Raw genomic sequence first — 22,383 nt, 5'->3', positions numbered from 1 at the left:
TTGATATTGTATAGGATAAATAGGGAGTCTGTTCTTTACCGAGAAATTTATGTTTGAAATGCAAACACACTTGTCAAATTCAAACAGACATCACTGTTTTCTAGGCATCCTTAGATTAAAAATGTATAAAAATTTAAAAGAGAAAAAAGTTTGACACTAAAGTGAATTATTTTTAAAGCATTTCTGTGTGATAAGATCTCCAGTTAATAAGGAATGTGTGGATACACAGGAAGGGTACGGTCATGGAGTGTATTTCATCAGGGCAGCAAACCCTCCTGGGTGCCTTAGATTCAAGGCAGCTTTAGTAGAACTTTGAAGGTGACAGACATCCCTCCACGAAAGAGGGAGGCTTAAGCAGAGTGGAACTAGGGAGAGAGGAAGTCTACACCATGGTGGAAATGGAGGACAGGAAAGGATTCTACTAATGTGAAAGGAGGAGCAAAGCTGTGGGGTAAGGAAAGAGAACCATAAAGGGAAGGAATAAATGTAGGGTACGAGTGCTAGCTAGACTGAGGGCTTCTGTTTTAAATCAAAATAAACTTTTGTATAGGTCAAATCCATGCATGATACAAAAATCAAAAGGTCCAAAACATATATTGGGCAAATTCAGTCCCCTCCTGGCCTTGGCACCTAGGCATCAGTCCTCTACCCTGCAGGCACCAGTGGTGCTCCTGGATACCCTTCTAGGGATGGTAAGTGCATGTATTCAAGCACTAGAATGGTGGTTCCCAACCAGGGGTGATTTTACCCCGCAAGGGACACTTGGAAATGTCTGGAGGCATTTTTGATGGTGATGATGGAGAGGATGGTGGTCTGCGGGTGGGGTGTTAGCATCTGCTGTATAGAAGCAAAGGATGTTGCTGACTATCCTATAATGCACAAGACACATACAATCAAGATAGAAAGGTGTACAGAGAGGAAGGAGACAGATCGACTCCTACCCATACTGTTAGGCACCTTGCCGTTTTTAATTTAAAATATAACTTGAAGACCTTTTTGTTTAATTCAACACGTACAGAATCGCTTGTGTTGATATAAAATACCAGAACACAGAGAGCTGTCTTTGTAAATCTCCGTAATATTCTATTGTATAGCTATGCCATAAATTTCTTCCCCCATTGTTGGATATTAGGTTTTTTCTCACAGTCTTCTCCATTAAATTAGAGACTGCAAAGCTTCTGCATAGCATTAGAGACAATGCTTTTACATTCACTTTTCTGTAGATCTGGAAGTATATTTGTTAAGACTAATTCCTTGAAGTAGAATTGCTGGGTCAAGGAGTGTGTATGTTTGAATTCTGACAGATACTTAGACTAATATTAAATTTGCCATGATCCGTGTTTTTTTTTTTTAATAAAGATATTAAACTTGTTGTTCTTTGTTCTAGATGTATGGAGATGTGTCCTGGCACTGCGGGCAACAGAAGCAGATTGCACAATGCAGTGCTTCCTCAACTTGCACCATCTTAGGAAAACTTTAGGGGGCTTGCTAAAAGTATAAATTCTTTGCTCCTCTTCCTATGCCAAGCAAATCGGAATCTTCAGAAGATGGGTCTGGGAAACAATGTGAACAAAGCCAGGCATTGGGAAACTGTCAGCATGACAAAGTAATGTCCCAGATTTTGTGGTAGGGCTCAGGGTAGATGTAATTCAGAGTCATGGGAAAGTGACAGGAAATCCTTATAGCACAGATATTTGGGAGGGTTAATGAGTTGTGTTAGTTTCATCCTTGGAACTATTTCACAAGAGCCCAGCTTCTTCCTGTTGGGAAAGGTTAAGCAAGACCAGCACAGAGGCAGGTGGCCAGGTGTGGAGGGCAGGTAGAGGGTTGGGAGGTGGGGGCAGATTAACACACTTATGACCCTCTGCCTATGTCTTACATCGGAAGTGCTCTTCTTTATAATAATTATGCCAGCTACTGACTATCGAGAATTTTCTGTGCCTGGCCCTCTGCTCTATTGTTTACGTATATTATCTTTACTGCTTATGAGGGTGCGACATGGTAGGTCACTTCTTATTTCCTCGTTTCAGATATGGAAACTGAGGGTCACCAGCATTAAGTGATATGCCCAAGTTAACCCATTCTATCAGCAGTTTAGCCAAGGACTGAAGTTCAGGTCTGTTAGAGTCTAAGATTATGATCTTTGGAAATTCACTGCACATACTTTAAAAAAGGGAGTAGGAGAAACCACAGAATAAACAAGCCAATATGGAGAGCCTATTTACATATTTTTACCTTGAAACTAGTGAAACTTCCTTTTAGCACAGAAAGAAAAATTTGCATTTAGTCTAAAGATAAAAATAGGAGGGATAGAGATGCCGTATTATCAGCTGGCCACTTCCAGACCTCTAGAAATCTTGCTTCACTTTCCTCTTAGCGTTTATTTGGTTAAAAACTTTGAGGAATACTGTACTCTATTCAGTCCCAATATTCACCTCTCAGTTTGTGCACTTAACACAAGACATGCCATGAAAAACATTTGTACCTTCAAAACAGCGTGGTATCAAAACACGTAAAGCAAACACTGTTAGAATATGCAAGAACAATTTGGGCAAAAAACATACTTGCAAACCCAAACAAGCACAAAACCACAAAAACAGCAAATGGGGTAACTTCTGTTGAAAAATTCTCCTTCTTGAATATCTTTTTCCTTCCTTTCTAAGGTAAAAATGGTGGTAACTTTGGAAATCCAACATCAGCTTCAAGAGTCAATTATACCGGCAATCCCTAAAGTTGGAGAATTTATGCCCCTGGAAAAGTCTGCAGCATTTCACAAACTGTAAGGCTGAAGAATAGAGCTGGTTCCTGCAGCAGAACAAAATGGTAGCCCCTTCTCTTTCCATGAAAAGAGTTTCTACGGAGACAGCAGGTTTCCTATTGGATTGCTGTCAGATGAATTGCCATGTCTCTTTTCAACCGTTACTCTTGAAAAGATGCAGAAATGCAGTAACTATTTTGGGCATTCAGTGAGACTGAGGAGCTGTCACCATAGCAGGGTGGTGCTGCCTTTAGTAATAATTATAATGATAAAAATATCATCCGATATTTATGGAACAATGCCAAGCACTAGAACACTGGTTCTCAACCAGGGGTGATTTTACCCTCCCAGGGGTCACTTGGAAATGTCTGGAGACGTTTTTGATGGTGATGATGGAGAGGATGGTGGTCTGTGGGTGGGGTGTTAGCATCTGGTCGATAGAAGCTAAGGACATTTTAAATATCCTGTAATGTACAAGACAGTATCCTTAACCCACAACAAAGGATTATCCCACACAAAATGAAAAGAGTATTATGGTCGAGTAACCTTTCAGTAGACTGAGGCTTTTACACATAGTTAGCTTTCAAAATAACCCTATAAGACACACACTTATTGTCCCCCCTTTACAGATGAGAATATTTAAGCTTGAAGGAACTAGCTCCAATTGTTTTGACCTTTGAATGCTCTCAGATTTCTCTCTTAAGATCTCTTTGGTTCTATGGTCATTGTAGTACATTTAGGTTTGTTCAGTGGCTGGGAATTGGTTCCCTCGTAAGTCTGCATGGAAGTTATTCTGCTCAAGCTGACCCAATCCCTCTCCCATTCTGCTGACTAACAGCTGGTGGCTGGAGCTGCAGGGAGAAAATATTATATAATGTCTACAAAAGTAATGAAAAGTTGATTTAACTGCTAAGATAAGCAACCAGCAAGATAGAGAGTGAGAATCTACACTGACTTAAAAATATGTTTGCTGAGCATAATATCTAGACTGTTCCCCACATCCTCTGTTCTTCATTCCTGACTTCTGATAGTCCTGTGCCCTGCGCTGTTGAGAAATCAGAGGTCTCAGTGCCATGAGAATCAGACAAGAGAGGCAGTCTCTACACTGCAACCATATATAGAATTAGGTCATTGAATTCCAAGAGTGTTGGGTCCTTTGGAAGACAAACTCTGTTATTCTTTTTTTTTTTCCTCCTTTTTGATAAATGCCTAGTGCCTTGTCAAAATATTTATGACTACAGACAGGAAAATCAGACTTTTTCTTTTGAATCATTTCTCTGCATCTGGCTTGGATGTTAACTACATCTTCTTTTTCCTCTGCTCTTTTTCTATCCTTTTCTTTTTTCTTCAACTTTTTTCACAGTTGTTTCTATTTCTTTCTTCTCCTCTCTCCTTATAGTCGCTCCCACTATGCGCCGGGCAAGTCAGTACTGTTGGATCAATAAGGACAAAGACCTCTGTGGTGTGGTGGGGAGGCACTGACTTTGAAGTCTTTTGTAAATGAATAAACCCCCCCTGAAAGTTTTTGAAACCTAAGCTGGGTACAACAGGGTACAAATATAAATAATTTTTTCCCCTCACAATTTTCAAAAACTTTGTATCGTAACCAGCCATCTGCTTTGTACTACTGCTGATGCACATTTAAATGTTATCTTTGTCACTTCAATTAACTGATTTCAATGAAACTCAAAATACAAGTTAATTTAACAAACATTGATTAATCATGTATTGTGGGCCAGGTTGCATGTTATGAGCTGTGAGAAGAAGTATCAGGATGAATATGTTTTAACCTCTGCCCTACAGGAACGTAACATTTTGGTAGAGAGAATGAGTAAATAGACATCCATTTATCACTATAGGTTGAGGTAGCTATTATCAACTGCTGTGTAACAAATCACCCCCAAAACTTTGTGGCTGAAGATAACACACATTTGTCATCTCACAGTTTCTGTAAGTCAGGAATCCAGATATGGTTTTACTTAGTCTTCTCGTTTCAATGTTTCTCATAAGCCTGCAATTAAGGTGTTAGTATAATATCTGTGGTCTTATCTGAAACCTCAACTAGAGAAAGGTTCACTTGTAAGCTCACCCACATGGTGTTGGGAAGAGTCAGTTACTTGACGATTGCTGGAAGGAAGGAAGGTAGGTCTCAGTTTCTCACCAGCCATCAGCTGGAGGCCACCCTCATTTTCTTGCCACAGGGGCTTCCCCAACACTGCAGCTTGCTTCTTCAAAGCATACAAGCTGAGAAGGCGATGGAGCGAGGCTGCTTACAAAACACAAGTTACAGCTTTGTCTGAACTAATTTTGGAAGTGACAGCTCATCACTTTTGTGTATTCGATTGATGAGAAGCAAATCACTAAGTCCAGCCCACATTCAAGAAGAGGGGATTACACCAGGGCTTGAACACCAGGAAGGGAGATCATTGGGAGCTGTATCAGAACTGCCTACTCAGAAGGTTTAAGAGATTGTTAAAGAGAGGCTCAAAGAAGCTGTGATTGCATGAAAGCGGGGAGTGGTAAAGAAATCTCTTTAACAGGAGATATTTTTTACTCTACTGATATTAGACTGCTCTAGAAAGTTTTGCATCTACCCAGTGATTTATGGAATGATCCCAGACCTCCAGAATTTGTGACTGGAGTGTTGGTGGCTATTTTAAGGTATTACATCTCTAATCATGATGAAACATGAAGCCGCACAGTGTCCCTAAAGCCACATTTATGGTTGTTCTATTCAGGCTCTGTCTCAAGGAACTTTTTGTCATCAAAATGTCATTGTGTTTATAGTTATTAGAGTTGAAGCTTGAACAACGCTTCAAGAGTAGGGGCCCCAACACCCCATGCGGTCAAAAGTTGGCATATAACTTTTGACTCCCTGAAAACTTAACTACTAATAGGTTACTGTTGACTGGAAGTTTTATCGATAACAGAAACAGTTGATTATACAAGTTTTGTACATCATATGTTTTATACACTGAATTCTTACAATAGACTTGAGAGAGGTTAAGACAATCATAAAGAAAAGAAAATGCATTTATTATTGGAAGCAGATCATCATAATGGGCTTCATCCTTACCATCTTCACATTGACTAGGCTGAGGAGGAGGAGGAAGAGGAGGGGTTGGTCTTGTTCTTGCTGTCTTAGGGGTGACACAGGCAGAAGAAAATCCAAGAGGACCTGTGCAGTTCAAACCTATGTTGCTCAAGGGTCAATTCTATATTTATATGCATGTTTTGTATCAGTTAATGCTAGATAATGAAACTCAAAGATGAATTGAGGGATTAGATAATGAAGTTCAAAAATGAGTAAGATTTACCTTTGAGGGCTTCTCCTCTATCAAGAACAGGAGTGGCAACTATATCCTGTGGGTTAAATCTGCCCCCTTACCCCATCTGTTTTTGAATAGCTCAAGAGATAAGAATACTTTTTACATTTTTTAACGTTTGAAAAACAAAGTATTTTATGACATGAGAAGAATATGAAATTCAAATTGCAGTGCATATAAAGTGTTAATGGAAGGGAGCCATGTCCATTTGTTTCCATATTGTCCCCTATAGGCTAAATGTCTGTGTCCTCCTGGAATTCCTATGTTAAAATCTAATCCCCTGTGTGATGGTATTTGGAGGTAGGGACTTCGGGAGGTGATTAGGTGATATTGTTTTGCTGTATCCCCACCCAGATCTCATCTTGAATTCCCATGTGTGATGGGAGGGACCTGGTGGGAGGTAATTGAATCATGGGGGCAGGTCTTCCCCATGCTGATGGTGAATAAGTCTCATGAGATATAATGGTTATTTATTTTTTCTTTTTTTGAGATGGAGTTTCGCTCTTGTTACCCAGGCTGGAGTGCAATGGTGTGATCTCGGTTCACTGCAACCTCCGCCTCCTAGGTTCAAGCAATTCTCCTGCCTTAGTCTCCTGAGTAGCTGGGACTACAGGTATGCGCCACCATGCCCAGCTAATTTTTGTATTTTTTTTTTTAGTAGAGACGGGGTTTCACCATGTTGACCAGGATGGTCTCGATCTCTTGACCTTGTGATCCACCCGCCTCGGCCTCCCAAAGTGCTGGGATTGTAAGCATGAGCCACTGCACCTGGCCTATAATGGTTTTAAAAATGTGAGTTTCCCTGCACAATCTCTCCCCCTTTGCCTGCTACTGTCCATGTAAGATGTGACTTGCTTCTCCTTGTCTTCTGCCATACTTGTGAGGTCTCCCTAGCCACATGAAACTGTAAGTCCGTTGAACCTCTTTATTTTGGAAATTTCCCAGTCTTGGGTATGTCTTTATCAGCAGTGTGAAAATGGACTAATACATTAGGTCATGAGGGTGGAGCCCTCATGCATGGGATTAGTGCCCTTATAAAAAGAGATCCCAGAGGGCTCCCTTTTCCCTTCTGCCATGTAAGGACATAGAGAAAATGCACCACCTGCAAACCAGGAAGTCGGCTCTCACCAGATGTGGAATCCACTGGAGCCTTGACCTTATTCTTCTCAGCTTCCAGAACTGTGAGAAATAAATGTCTGTTGTGTATAAGCTGCTCAGTCCATGGTATTCTTTAATAGCAGCCCAAACAGACTAAGACATTTTCTGTGGCTGCTTTTGCAAAAACAGCGGAGTTGAGTAGTTGCCACAGGCACCATATGACCTACAAAGCTTCAAATATTTACTATCTGGTACTTTTCAGAGAACATTTGCCCCCCTTTGGTCTAGAAGAAGATGGACACGCAAACAAATTATTGTCCTGTGGTAAGTGGTATACTGGCCTTACAGACAAAAGACATCAAGGAGCACAGGGCACGAGTCTGCAAACTTTGTGGAGGTCTCCTTGAGGATAAGTAGGAGTTTTCCAAAAATGGGAGAAAAGAGAGAAAGGAATAATCAATCTCAAGGGTTCGACTGATTTATGTCTAGTGTTCCATTATTGGAACGCTAAGCATGTGGGAGTTACTTATCTTCTACTGCTCAAGATCATTGCCAAGATCTGACTGCAAAAACCGTAACCTCAGGCATAAATGGGTCAAGTTGGCAATCACACACTCCTTAGAGAGTGAGGTACTCCCTGAAATCGCTGGCAAACCCTGCGTTTATGTACATATGTGTGCTTTTCCCATCTTAGGGATAGAGTTTTTGTCTTTCAACAGGTTTTCAACAGTTTAAGAGCCACTACCGTGGGTGGACATGGCAGTCCATGCAAAGTCACAAAAGTGTAGTATAGAGAACAGCACACTCATGGGGTCAACACTGAGATCAGTGAGAATGCAGAACAGATCTCTATGGAGGAGAGTGGGAAATGAGTCTAAACAAATGTTACCCAACATCAGAGGGAGCGCCCAGGACGTGGGTGGGGCAGAGGTCTGAGACTGATTCAATACAGTATAAAGGACTAACTAGTACCAGGATATTGAGCAATATCAAGTTAAGCAGATGTGGACTTTTCTCTCAGGTGGCTACTCCAAAGTAGCTGATGGATAGGCAGGAAGAACCCAGCTAGCCTGAAGAGAGGCTGAAGATTGGCAGTTCATCGTGTTAAGAACAGAAAGGCTGACCAGACAGTCAACTCTTTTTTTTTGTTCCTGTTTGCTTTTTAAAAATTGATCCAAATATTTGTACCAACTTATGGGGTACATATGATCTTATGTTACATGCGTAGACTCTGTAATGGTCACATCAGAGTATCTGAAATATCCATAACTGTTAGTATGTATCGTTTCTATGTTTTGGGACCATCTCAAGTCCTCTCTTCTAGGTATTTTGAGATACACAATAACTTGCTGTTAACTATAGCAGATAACTAACTCTTTTAATCAATCCTTGATCAAATCTCCATCTCATATCCCGATGCAAACCAAAACAACATTGACCAAATCTGCCTCTGGCCCTGTGAAAGGCCAGCCAAACAGCAAGAGGCCCCCACAAGACATAGCTTCCTCTTCTAGAGCTGAGACTTCACACTTGATTGTACTGTGGGGCTCATAGAACAACATCGAACTCCCAGGTGATGGGAGGTAGAGTTCCTATGACTAGGGAAATGGAGGCTATGGATGTGAGGTGGGTGAGGATGTGGGGTGTGGAGGTAATGGTTTTCACTGGATTCCTTTTTACATTTTATTTAGATTAAGTTCTGCTCAGCAGGGTGATTTCTTAATTAGAGCTGCCCAGCCAAGCAGACCTCCAGCTCAGACCCCTGTGCTGCCTTCTAAGGTTTCATGAGGGACCTTGTCCTGCCTTATTTCCTGAGTTCTAATATTTGAATAGTATGCAGTAGATTTCAATGGGAGGAAAAGACATGTAATTTAATCATCTTTATTAGATTTTGCCTGTGGATGGTGAGAGGAGGAGGAAGCCGGAGGGACATGGGTCCTTTCTTTGTTAATTTTCTTTTTCTTTTCCTCTACCTTTCTTCCAGTGGTCAAAGAAGGAGGAGGATCAATGGCCTCTTTTCCTCCTGTTTTTTTTTTTTTCCTTAAAGAACGCAAAGAAGCAAAGCGAGAACATTAAGCCCAAATGAGAACTGTGTTCTTTGCAGAACTTTTTGAGGTCTGCTTAAGCCATTTATATAAAGAAATGACACAGTTCCTCTTTGGTAACCTTGATCCTGAGAGTAAGTGTGACAGGCTTACAGCTTTTTGTTCTCTTCATTACTCCAGAAGTTGCAGACTGCACTCAGCAAGACCTCACAACATGGAGGAAAATTAAAGAGATAAATAGTTCATGGCGTATCCGCTTACCCCCACCATAAATTGACATCATTTTGTGCGCAATCCAGGGAGAAGAAAAAGATCAGGAGCTTGCATACCATCTGAGAGAAGGGAAGGAGCTTTGACATGTTGCCATCTGAGGAATATGTACTTGGGATGGGACAGGGAAGCAGAGTAGAAATGAACAAGAGAACTTAGTCAACAAATATATGAATCTATTAAGGTTTTTCAAGAAAGAGAGACAAAATTCAGCATGGCTCACCAAAAAGAAAGCAACGGGTACATTTGACCAGGTTTTTGTTCCTTAATGTGTATTTTATTGCCCTCTACCCTACACACACACACACACACACACACACACACACACACTCACTCACTCACACACTCTGCAGCCTATAATCCCCCCCACTGCCACCCCATGCCTCTATCCTGTTGATCTTTCCTCACTTAAAAATTATCAGAAAAGAATTTATTCATTTGGGAGGATTCCAGGCACTACATTTATGTTGAATTCAGATGAAATGGGATCCAGACTTTTCAAACCGTGCTGTTTCACAGATAAAACACAAAGGCAGAACTTCATTATCTGGAGACACTGCCCTTTCTTTTCTCTCCTGCCTTTTGTTTCTGGGCAATTTTAAGCTTGTTTGGAAAGTATCGTAACAGGGGCAGAACTTTTTTTTTTTTTTTTTTTTTTTTTACCACGTCTATTTCAGAAGGGTTTTAATAATAATAAATTTATTGCTAAACAGATGGAAGAGTTTTAGTAAAGCTAGAAAAGACACTTTTACTAATACACCCTATAGGCTGATCTCAATTCTCTCATTGTTAAGAATGCTTGGTCTAAGAGAGTCTTATTCATGTGCCAAATGGCTTTATTAAAACATTATATTAACACAGAAAAAGTCCTATTACAATGGCTGTCTCTGTATGATCAAAACTTGTCCATGATCCTGCTGATAGCCTATTTATTCTGAAATTTTAAAAGGTAACATTCCAGTACAGCCCAATTTTTGGCCAGGTTTTACAAAATTCATTATAATATGGCTGCAAGGGTTACTATGTCCTAACAAGGAAAGGCCTAAGTTTTATCAGGGCAGCAGTCCCAGACAAAAAGAAAACTGTGAAAAAGAGACCTCTCATCCACAGAAATTAATCTATGTCTCATAGAAATTAAGCCCGGGCAACATTGTAAGGTTTTCACCTGTAGAAATACAATGGGTCTGTGATTTCTGCTTTGATTAATTAAAAAAAAAAAAAAAAAAAAAAAAAAAAAAGACCAGGGTAATCTCAGTGCTTTGGTAGGCTGAGGCAGGAGGATCACTTGAGGCCACAAGTTTGAGACCAGCCTGGGCAACATAGCAAGATACTGTTAATACAAAAAAAAAAAAAATTAAAAACTTAGCTAGACATGGTGGCTTATGCCTGTAATTTCACCTACTCAGAAGGCTGAGGTGGGAGGATTGGTTGAGCCCGGGAGTTTGAGGCCGCAGTGAGCTATGATCATGCCACTGCACTCCAGCCTTCCTGCTTCCCCACCAAAAAGAATCCCAATTGGCAAATTCAAAGGCAGATCAGCTGCACTGGTGAATCCAGGACTGTGGCATGTGAAGAGTTGAAAAAGCCAGAAGCAGCAAACTTTGGTGTGTTTGTATAGTGGATTTTTAAACTGAATGAAACACAGACACACACACACACACACACACACACACACACACACACACACTTTTTTTTAATGTAAAATGAATACGTGTAGATTACAGAGGAAAAAAAATCACTCCTAAGCCTACCACTGAGAAAGCGTATTTGTTTTGACCACGCAAGATTGATTTCTGCCTTCATGTGGACGTAAGCTTTAAAAGCCCTGTGTTAGGGCATAGTCTAAAAACGTGGGGCCCCATGGGTATCAGGGAAACCTACAAAGAGAAGAGATGGAACCGGGAGGGTTCAAGTACTGTTTTAGAGAATTGAGGCAGTAGGTCAGCCACGTAGGGCCAGGTCAGCAGGAGGGTCCCGATGAAGTGTGAGATGCAGGGGGACAGTGCATGCATGGAGATCTTGTGTTGCACCAACCTGTAATGGCAGAGGTGGGGTGGACGTGGCTGATGTCAGGGAGAGAAAGGGGAGTACCCACAGGGCTCAGTCCTGTAGATACACTGAAAATCCTTTAGCCTTTCTAAGACTATTAACCCAAATCACTTTTCTTGCTTACTCCAGATGCCTCTGCCTCTGATATAATTGCTAAGCATCTGCTGTGTTAAAAAGAAACATTTGAGAATTGCGGGTGAGTTTTCTCTTTTCTTGTGAATTGTGATTGTAATGTACTTATGGCCTGCCATGACGTGAGGTCTGGCTTAGATTAGCCCCCGGCTGAGAGACCCATGCTAATTTAGTGCCTGCAATTACGCCTGCCTCTAACAGTGTTCTGCTCTTTGTAGGACGTGCCCTTTGAGTTTCTCAGCAACGGTTATGCTGGGTCATCTATACCTCCTTGCCCCACGCCCCTTGTAACATACATTGGTGAGACAACTGGCCAGGATTAGAGGTATGATCTGTAACCCTGAAACAGAGTGAAATTGGCAATGAGGAGGCTGATCCTACGAAAATTATAAGCACTGTAAGTACTCTAATATCTGACCCCTGACTGCCATGGATGGGCACCTGCCTCCCAGCTATAAAGATTCTTCCAGTAAAAGAATCAAAAACGAAAACATGCAAACTTCTGCACATCAGTGCATTTGCCTGAGGTGTCACCCAGCCATGGCTTCAGAGGAGGCGTGTGTGTGTCAACTGAGAAATTGAGAATAATCAGCCTTTGCTTTCTGTCTGCAGAGGCTGGCAAAGGGGAAACAAGCTATGTAGTTTAGTGCTGGCAAAATAAACCACTGTGTAGTTATAAGCAAGAGTAGGTGGGTGAGTCGAAAGATGGGTGGATGGTGAGTGGGTGGGGTCCCCTTCCTGATATATAAAAACAGAACTCCTAGATTTGGGGTTAAGGTTACAATTGGACTCCAGGAAAACACACACTGTACATTCATAGTAATTCTAAACCAGTTTTAAAATGTAAATTAAAAAGTATGTTCCCTCTAGCAGGTCTGAATAGTATTATTTACTAAGAGAAAGGAGCTCATGCTCCATGCCCTCTTTGATAGCCCCCCCCCCCCCCCGTGCTCCTAGATTGACAGGTGATACCAGGGAAGCCACTGCCTGCCTTTGTGCCTTTGGGGAGGCGGGGGTTGCAGTGGGGTGTCTGAAGGCTCACCATCGCCGGACTCCTTCTTCCTGAGATGGGGCACTTGGCTGTGAAGCCACAGGAGGCTGGAGGGGTAGAGGCTGGGGGCAGGAAGAGGAGGAAGTGAGGAAGGGGGCGATGCCCGGGAGGGCTCTGGGCGAGTAACCAATTCCTTCACTGGGGGCAGGCGGGAGTCTCCAGGGTCATTATGGGGCAACCTGTGCAGGGACGGGAGGAAAGAGGTTTCCGGAAGGCTCCCGCTCTCCCTCCCGCCTGCTCCCCTCCTCGGCCTGGCGGTTGATGGCGAGGAGCAGCGGAAGGAAGGATGTATCCAGCAGAAAGAAGAAAGGACCCCTGCGGGTCGACCCCTGACATCCGACTCTGAACGGCAGCAGCGATCGGGAGGCCGCGGCGTGTTGCAGATTAACAGCAGCGAAGGGCGGGAGGCGCATCAGATGCCTCGGGAGCCGGCTGTTTCCTTTATCCCTGAGAGCTGACTGTAGGCACAGGTTCCATATCAAAGGCAAGGGGAAGCAGGCTGGGGCAATATTACATCAGGCCCTGGACTGGTGTTGCAGGGGAGGGGAGAGCTGGGGGTGGGGCGGAGGGGGGAGGCGGTGGGGGTCCAAGTCTGAAAAGATGTCAGTCAAACACCAGCCGAGTTTCTAGACCTTCTGTGGCCCTTCTTCTGAGCAAGTATGCAAATAATAATACAGTCAGTCTCTATCACCTGCCATTAGTACAGGGGAGGGCTGAGTAACTGGGAGGACTGAGCCTTCTCCACGTGGTTATCTTGTGAGGCTTTGAAGTGTCACATACCTTTTGGCTTTTCCTCTGCCTTGAAATTTCCCCTAAGGGAGGGGTGTGGGTCTAAACTACCTTTAAAAGGGACTTTTCACTCCCTGAACAATGCTTGTAAAAGCATGAGAGAATGCCAGGAGAAAGCATGGAAACGTTTTGGGGATAAACTATGGACCTCCATCTTTGCACGTGGTCAAGGGAGAGCCGCTAACCCCAGTAGCTGCATGCTTACTGCCTCCTTCATCTACCCAGGCGAAGCTTAGAGGACGTGTTTATGCTGAATCTCCAGATAGAGCAAGAGAAGTCCAGCTTGGGGGAGATGGCTGGACCTTGATTACCTGGGATAAAAAGAGATCCATTTATGGTAGGACTCTATTTATGTGTGCACAGTCTTGGGGTTTGCCTAGGAAAGGAGTCTCAGAAAATGGGTTGGAATCGGGCATTTCTGATGTCTATCCGATTCCCTGCTTTAGTTGATGACACTTTCTCCAGTCCCCAGATCTGGTATTAGGAAATGAGACTCGTTATCAGGTGTCGTAGAGCCTCCATAGTTTTCCTGAGTCTTTCTGTGTCTGCCAGCTCCATTGACAGCATTACTCTTGCTGGTTCTCCTCTTCCTTATATTTTCTGCGAAAATGCTTAAGAGTTTTTAGGAACTGGTGGCCGCCAGAGAGGTTAAACATTATGAACCATATAAAGCGAAGAAATCTGCGCTCTCTCCGGGGTGTTATCATTGCTGTACACCTTCTCTTTTTTCCTTGAAAATCCTAATCATCTTCTGTGGTGGGAGGGGTTGGAGTGAAGGGATGACTATTTGAGGTGGGGGAAATTTGTGCTATACCTGTCTCTGATAGACTTTTAATTTTCATTCATCTACACCAATTTCTTGTAAAAGAGTTATGCTTTTTCATTCATTCACTCAGCCATTCAACAAACATATATCCAGCTCATGGCCTCGAGTAGAATAAGGCTGAACACTGTTTTTAAAAGGTATGTTTCTGTAAATACGTACTCTTCCCTGACCACCAGACCCTGCCGAACCTTTGAGCACATGTGTCTGAGAAAGAATGAGCAAGGGAAAATATCCCATTGGAAGGGAACTCTTTTTGTGCCTCATCCCTCCTGAGATAGAGGTGATTATGGGTATCTTCACCTGTAGCACTGAGGACTGTAAGGTCTCCTTAAGGGGGTGAGGGGTATGATGTTTGAAAATGATAGTAAAAACAGCTGAAGTGGAGATAGTTTATGACAGTTCACAGAACCCTTTCATGTGCGTTTCTAGAATGAATGCTGGGTTGAAGATTGCGCAGATATGCTCACATTAGTACTTTTGAAAGCACTGAAAGCATGGTATGTTTCACCAAGAAGTTAGCAATTGTTCACAGCTGTAGTGTCTGTGACACGTGTCCCAAATGATCAGATTAGCTAATGTGACCAAAGAGGAGAGGCTTGAAATCTCTTTCACTCGGTTCCATCTCCTTATTTTGTTACTCACCTAGTGTGTGTGGTCAACCGTTCCCAAAACAAAATAGAGATGAAAATCTAACCTAAAAAATCAATAGTGATGATTTTTAGGGATCAAGTCTCATTTCAGGATTTTGCGTGGCTTCTGTTCCTCTGGGTGTTTTCTTGGCCCTAGAATCAATATTTAAAACAAAACAAAAACACTCTACTGGTTCTCAAGTTTTGACCTTTGTGTCATTTATCATCAGAAGTCATGGGATCCACAATTACAGGACCCAGGGCTGAGCTAATCTTTGAGGGATAAATTGTGGCACATTCTGTTTTTGAGGACTGTTCCAAATCTAAATATCTTTGTCAGTGATTTATGATCTTCTGTGATTGTTTATTTAGTTCATTTGGTCTTGAAAATAAAAAAAAAAAGACAGCTTTTAGGGTCAGCCTTCAGTGAACAGCGGCTGGACATCTCAACAGCCTCAGCCCAGTCTTAGGCTTCTGCTGAGATGCAAGCATAATGACCAGGAATGTGATCTGTTCCCCAGCCAGATGGTCAACAGCCAGAAATATTACTCCCTCCACGTTAACTATGACCTAGGGGAGGTGGAGAGGGAGGATCAGCAAACCTGGTTGATCTGAATGGATTTCCACTCCACGTTCAAGCATTTTGGGTTTGAGAAAACCCCTAGCACTTTGTGCCTTGGGCATTTTTTCCATTAATATTTTAAACTGATGTTCATGTCAAGGGAAATTTAATACGTACATTTCTGATTCATTTACACTTAACTCATCAAAATATTGTTCTGTAAGAGGTGATTGGTGTCCAAGAAATCTTAAGAGCCTTTTTATAAGCTTTTAAACTTCTTTTAAACGTTAAGAAACAGAAGTTGCAGTCTCCCCAATGTAAACAGGAGTGAATCCCTGGTCAGGGGGAGGGAAGGCGGGAAGGTGGAGAGCGTGGCTATAAGGCGCCAAGACACACTGACCTCAGTCCTTGAGGGACAAGAAAGTGGAGCCCAGGACTTTCCAGTCCCCACCTAGTGATCAACGTCTCACCCACAGTCAGGAGCGCAACTGGTGGTTCTACTTTTTTGAATTCTGAAGGCAAAGGCAAGCTTTTTTTCTGAGGGTCCTGCTGTTGGCAGAGAAAGCTCCCAAGTGTTCTGCAGAGAAGGATATAGACTCCAAAACTTTACTTCCAGGCAAGACCTCCCCCCCACCCACATTTTTCCTCATCAAAGAAAGTGCTCATAATGTATCCTTTCATTTATAATTTTATGAAGGTCTCAATTGAACATGTAAAGAAAGTGGAAAAATTCTAAGTTGCCATGGATGTTTGGCATTTTTCCTACTCTACTAAAATCTACTTTCTGCCCCAAGCAAAATGGTTTCAGAAGTTCCAATAAAAGGGAGTAGAAGACAGTGAGAGCAGCAGTCTAGAATCAGAGTCTTCATGAAATATGTTTGTATTTGAATTATTTGGATATGATCGACTTCTGTTTTGCTCTATTTCGCTTGGCTCTCTATGGTGAAATACAGCTCCTTTGCGTTTCATAAAGCTTGTAACGTCTGTAAGTGAGCACTCACGTGTTTTATCTTGTTCAACTCATGCATCTACAAAATGATAAATGTAGCAGAATCCACCATCTCTTGTTTAGGTGTGTTTATTTGCTCTATATGGTTTTTATTTTTCCTCTTTTCTTAAAAGAGGGAAAGCTTGAGAATAAATCAGCAATGATACAAAGTTTTGGTCTGTTTTTGGAGTTTTAAAAAATTCTCATAATTTCAAGCAAATGCAGAAAGCATTCATATTCAGGAAAGGAACCAAGGAAAAATGTTAGACAACACTTCAGTTTTGTCCAATGCAATATTTACAAAGTGGTAGCTTTTTTTCTTGGTCTAAGTTTTAATTAATTGGTATTAGCAATATCTGCTTTTCTCCTGCCTTGCGTTAAACAGATTCATGATTTTCTAAAAACTGATGTTTTACTGAAATTGAGGTAGGTTCTTTTCTACGGTCTTACATGACTTTGGGTGCATAGACCAAGGTTATTTATATCCTGTAGAAGTCGGTGGTATTAAATCCACTCAAGAAATAAGAGAAGTCAGCAGCTAAGTCACGCAAAACCTTTGTCAAAAGATTGTAGGGTGAATGTGTTTTTTTGCATCCAATGCTTTATGTGTGGGTCTAATACAGATTCTGTGCATGCATCTGCTGCAGGGACCTTTTCAGAAGAGCCTCTTAAGACACATGTTTCGGAATGGGGTCAAATGCGTGCTGCTGTATGACCAGCCTATTTGGTAAGGAACGCCCAACACTTCTGTGTTGTCAGGTTTAGATGTGGAGATTTTTTGAAGAAATTACATATGGAAATTATTCCATGAGTTCTGATAGGAACATGAAAAACATCCTTCTGAAAAACAGAGTCGGTGTCTGAGTACTTTGAGACACCCATCTACTACTATTGTTGAAGTATTTCTTTTTTGGAGTAAAATTTCAAATAGGATTACTAGTATATTACCCTAATTATGCTATTGTTTATTTCAATAAACAATAAACAAAGTTAAATTCTTTGTATACTTTTTTCTTTTGAAACAAGCTAATATGACAAATATCTTTTTATTTATTTATTTATGTATTTATTTATTTTTTTAATTGCATTTTAGGTTTTGGGGTACATGTGAAGAACATGCAAGATTGTTGCATAGGTACACACATGGCAGTGTGGTTTGCTGTATTCTGTCCCCTCACCTGTATCTGTCATTTCTCCCCATGCTATCTCTTCCCACCTCCCCACCCCCCCGTCCCTCCCCCATTTCCCCCCAATGGACCCCAGTGTGTAGTGTTCCCCTCCCTGTGTCCATGTGTTCTCATTGTTGAACACCCGCCTATGAGTGAGAATATACGGTGTTTGATTTTCTGCTCTTGTGTCAGTTTGCTGAGAATGATGGTTTCCAGGTTCATCCATGTCCCTACAAAGGACGTGAACTCATCGTTTTTGATGGCTGCGTAATATTCCATGGTGTATATGTACCACATTTTCCCTATACAGTCTATTATCATTGGGCATTTGGGTTGAAATATCTTTATAACTGCTATTGACTTTTTAAAACTCTTTTTGGGTGATGAATTTTACAACATTCCCGAAAGCTTAGGTTTGAGGTGTGTGCCTCTCACCGTCATGAGGTATCAGTGCTGATCTCTAATGTTGCTTTTGTGCTGCTTAATTATCAGTTGGTAATGGAAATTCTTGTCCAGGGAGGATAGGGCTACACATATATTCAGCAAGGTTTTAAATTTTTTTCTCTGTTGAGTTAAAGTTTTGAAAAAGAAAAATCAATTGATGTTAACCATGCTGACACCTGTTAAAAATTACTTTAGTTGGTTTTGTGATTATTTCATTTAACTGTCACAATTGCCCCAATTCATAGTTGAGAACTGTGGCTTTAAAAAGTCATGTGATGCAGGTATTGATTACAGAAACAAGTACGTCTCCTTGCAGTGCTGGGTAACTTGAACATGTTGGCTGGACTGTCTCTTTGTGATGATGTTTGTGTTAACAGCCCAGCATTAGAATGGGGACTTAATTGACAAACAGAACTGTTTACATTTTCTTTGACATAATATTTTTTAAGAAGAATAATTTTTATACCCAAAGCCACATTTGCTCATGTTAGTTGTATAGATATATTTCCATTTATTGTTTGTTCATTGATTCACTCAATGAATGCTGACTCTTAGCTGAATAAGGCTGGAAATAGGCAAGGTACCTGGCTTTGAGTATATAATCAAATAGGGGAAGTAATACAGAAATAATTAGAGAATCATGTAAGAAGGTCGCATACACGTAGTTTACAAAACAACTAGCTTTATCATATGACTTTCAACTTGATTTTTTATTTAGGAAGCCATGTTGCTGAGAATGCAGAAAGTTAAGCCTTCATAATATTTACAAACCCTCCAGAGTTAACTTTCTTCTTGCCCTATAAATATCACCTCAAGGGTTTGATTTTGCCACGAAACAGCAGATAAGCCCAATTTAAACTGTGATTCCTAGTTCTGGAAATATGCAAATGCTGCTAAAAGATAAGCTTCATGTTCAGTTTTCTCGTGGCTGTTAGTCACCAGAAGAAGAGAGAGTCAATTTCCAATTTATTTCCAATGTTAAAACCTTCATTTTGAACATCGTTTTTCATTCTAGTTATAGCTACATCCCACCTCTCTGCAATGATGGGAGACCCTTCCCCAAATTGCCCTCTTCTTTATGAACTGTTAAACCAGCAGAGAGCACTAATTAAGTGACCATTAGTTTGAGGATGATTGATTGCTCTTAGATTTACATGTTGTCTTTTATGTTCAAAGAACTGCTTAAGCATCAACTAATTAATCTGCAAGTGAAGAACACTTTCAGCATTACTCTAAAATTAGACAATCTCAGGAGGAAACGAGGATTTCAGAGGGGAGTCAGATGGTTTTGCAGACCACTGCATCATTTACTTTTTCATCACTCAGGTAAAATGGCCAGACCTGAATCCAGTTGCCAACTCCTTATTCTTTTTTTTTTTTTTATTGCATTTTAGGTTTGGGGGTACATGTGAAGGACATGCAAGATTGTTGCATAGGTACACACATGGCAGTGTGGTTTGCTGCCTTCCTTCCCCTCACCTGTATCTGTCATTTCGCCCCATGCTATCTCTTCCCACCTCCCCACTTCCCCGTCCCTCCCCCATTTCCCCGCAATGGACCCCAGTGTGTAGTGCTCCCCTCCCTGTGTCCATGTGTTCTCATTGTTCAACACCCGCCTATGAGTGAGAACATGCGGCAAACTCCTTCTTCTTATTTACAAATAGGCTTCTCTTTAAAACACCAGAGTTGTGTAACAGATGAGGAGTTGGAAATAAAAACAGATGAATAATCAAAAGTATTGCCTTTCGTTTCAGCTTTTTGGGTTATTTTAAACACTTTATTCCCCATAAAGAGTGAAATTAAGCAAGTCTGTTTCATGCCATGTGGTAGAACTTCCTTTCTCTCTTTTCTTCCCCTACATAACCTTGTTTTTAAGTTATTGCTGTGTGTGTGTGCGTGTATAAGTAGAGAATTAATACTTCTTTTAGACCTTCGTTTCCTAGGTAGTAAAAATTTGAGACAGGACAGATCCAAAATGTATTTGAAGGGGCTAACAAACAGGATTTCATAAATATTTTTGAGAAGCCAATGTTTTTGAGAAGCAAATGTTTGTAAGAGTAGTTGATCGATTGAATGTTGGGAATCTGTTTGGTGTAATGATTCATATATTAAGGTAGAATGTATCTGTATAAATTCATCCGCAAATTATATTTGAAACCATAATTACTTTGGCACCAACCTAATACACAAAACAAGGGCCTCGAATAGTCATAAAAGACCAATCTTTTTACTCAGGCATCTCATCTGTATGTATGGATCAGTAGGCCAGCTCTGACCCATACATACAGATGGTACGATATTAAAATGATATTAAAATATCAAGCCTCTGTTGGTCAAATGGTTGTTTACCAAACTCCTTGAAGCATAAGCAGTCGTCTCAGCTTTACAAAATAGAGGGATATAGCAATAAGCAAATTCAGTTCAAGTTTCTGTTTTTGGTTGGTTTCAGATGAGCTTGTGTCGAATGCTAAATTTTCCCTACTTCAGCAACTAGCTTGTGTATGAAAAGTAAGTGTTTGTGGGGGAAACATCATTTATTTTTTTGAAAACTTACAGCTATGCATTGACTTGTATTAACTTCTCTCCGCCACTTCACTTAATCACAGTAAATTAAAATGATGATCTGTTTTTAGGTTAAAATTTGCTAAGTGAGTGTCTTTGGGAGCTGTCACTTAATTTTCTCACTGGGAGTAAGCAGTTTCCAACCTGTCAAGGCCAGCCTAGATTTACCATGCCACACAGGCATCCTGATACAAAATTCAAAAAGTTGGGATTGTTAGAAGGGCTAGAAGGCACAGATTGCACTCAGTTGGACAAAGATAAACAGAAAGCATGCTTTTTTATGAAATTGGAGATTAAATGAGTTGATGGAATCAAGCCTAGACAGCCACATAAGCCAGAGTGGAAAATTATAGACTAAAATCCATCTGATACTGAAGAGAATGACTCTCTCCAAAAGCCCTCACTTTTTATTTGACTCAAGGAGTCTTTATAAGCTCAGCAAACCCTAGGATCTTAACAAGAGAAAAATAAAAGCCTCCAAACAGCATGGCTTTCATCCAGCACTTTTGTGATTTCAAATGACCAGATTTGAAACTTTAATCATCTCACACCTAGGGATTTTTCTGGTTTGTTTTAATTTGTGAAGCATGTCCACAGACAAAATGACTCACAAAAAAACAGAATCAGCCTAAACCCCCAATTGGCCCTATTCCTCTGTCAAATCAAGACAGTCAATTTTGCCTTGGGATTTCAGAGTGTCCCCAAGTGGCCCTTATATTGACGCAACGTTCATCCTGCAACTATAGTCACTAGTTTCTTTTGAAGTGTACTTAAGGTCTTGCTTAAGTAAATCCATTCATAGACAGTTATTTAAGAGATTAGAAAATCCTTTTTCCACGGGAAATTTTTCTTCCTGAACTTCCTTATCACTTGAGATGATAACTTCTTTGGTTGACTCAATGGCATCGGTCCCACTCTGTGAACCTGTTTTATTGAGGCAGCATAATAGGTGATGTGGAGTCTTGATCTACATTTGGAAGGTATGTGGAGGCGAAGAGAATGCCCTTTGAGAGTCCCTGATCACTTCTGAAATCGTAATTCATAGGAAGTTACTGATAACTAAGACCTCTTTTTAGGGGGAAATAGAAAAAGAAAACAATAGAACTTGGAGGATCAGGTCTTGATCTTTTCAGAGTTGTTAATGCTAATGACATTATTCTTTCCTTTCTTTCCAAAGATAGAATGACACTAGTTAGAAAAATAAAAGTCTGTTATTTGATGTTTCAGATTATGCCTCCAAATCCTACGGAAGTATAACAACCACAGAAGAGATAAAACCCAACAGCATCAACAACAGAGAAGATCAGTTCAGGAAGATATGAAACCCTTTGTAATAAAGAAAGCAACACTGTGAACATTTGTGTAATGTGTCTTTATGGTAGAACAATTTATATTCCTTTGGGTATATACCCAGCATTGGGATGGCTGGGTCAAATGGTTCTGTTTTTAGCTCTTTGAGGAATCATTACACTGCTTTCCACAATGGTCAAACTAATTTACACTCCTGCCAGCAATGTGTAAGTGTTCCCGTTTCTCTGCAACCTTGCCAGTATCTTTTTTTTCTTTAAACTTTTTTATCATAGCCATTTTGACTTGTGTGAGATGGTATCTTATTATGGTTTTGGTTTACATTTCTCTCATGATCAGTGATGCATTTTTTCATATGCTTGTTGGCTGCATGTATG

General features: G+C 40.9%; 1 long non-coding RNA gene across 5 annotated transcripts in view; it reads left to right on the top strand.

Moving 5' to 3' along the window:
• Positions 1-22,142, top strand: part of LOC104651993 (uncharacterized) — a 564,635-nt gene extending 542,493 nt beyond the window's left edge. The window contains exons 11-17 of one of the 5 annotated variants that reach the window (XR_012514707.1): positions 1,388-1,606; positions 2,664-11,742; positions 11,897-13,213; positions 13,744-13,855; positions 14,415-14,481; positions 17,171-17,250; positions 21,926-22,142. This is a non-coding gene — a long non-coding RNA (uncharacterized LOC104651993). Of the gene's footprint in view, positions 1-1,387; positions 11,743-11,896; positions 13,214-13,743; positions 13,856-14,414; positions 14,482-17,170; positions 17,251-21,925 lie in introns of all 5 variants that reach the window. The other 4 variants (XR_012514709.1, XR_012514708.1, XR_012514710.1 and 1 more) reach the window with 4 other exon arrangements.
• The last annotated feature ends 241 nt before the right edge of the window (positions 22,143-22,383 follow it).

This window comes from Saimiri boliviensis, chromosome 17 (genome assembly GCF_048565385.1).
Source record: "Saimiri boliviensis isolate mSaiBol1 chromosome 17, mSaiBol1.pri, whole genome shotgun sequence".
NCBI classification, from domain to species: Eukaryota; Metazoa; Chordata; class Mammalia; order Primates; family Cebidae; genus Saimiri; species Saimiri boliviensis.
This window is presented reverse-complemented; position numbering and strand designations above follow the sequence as displayed.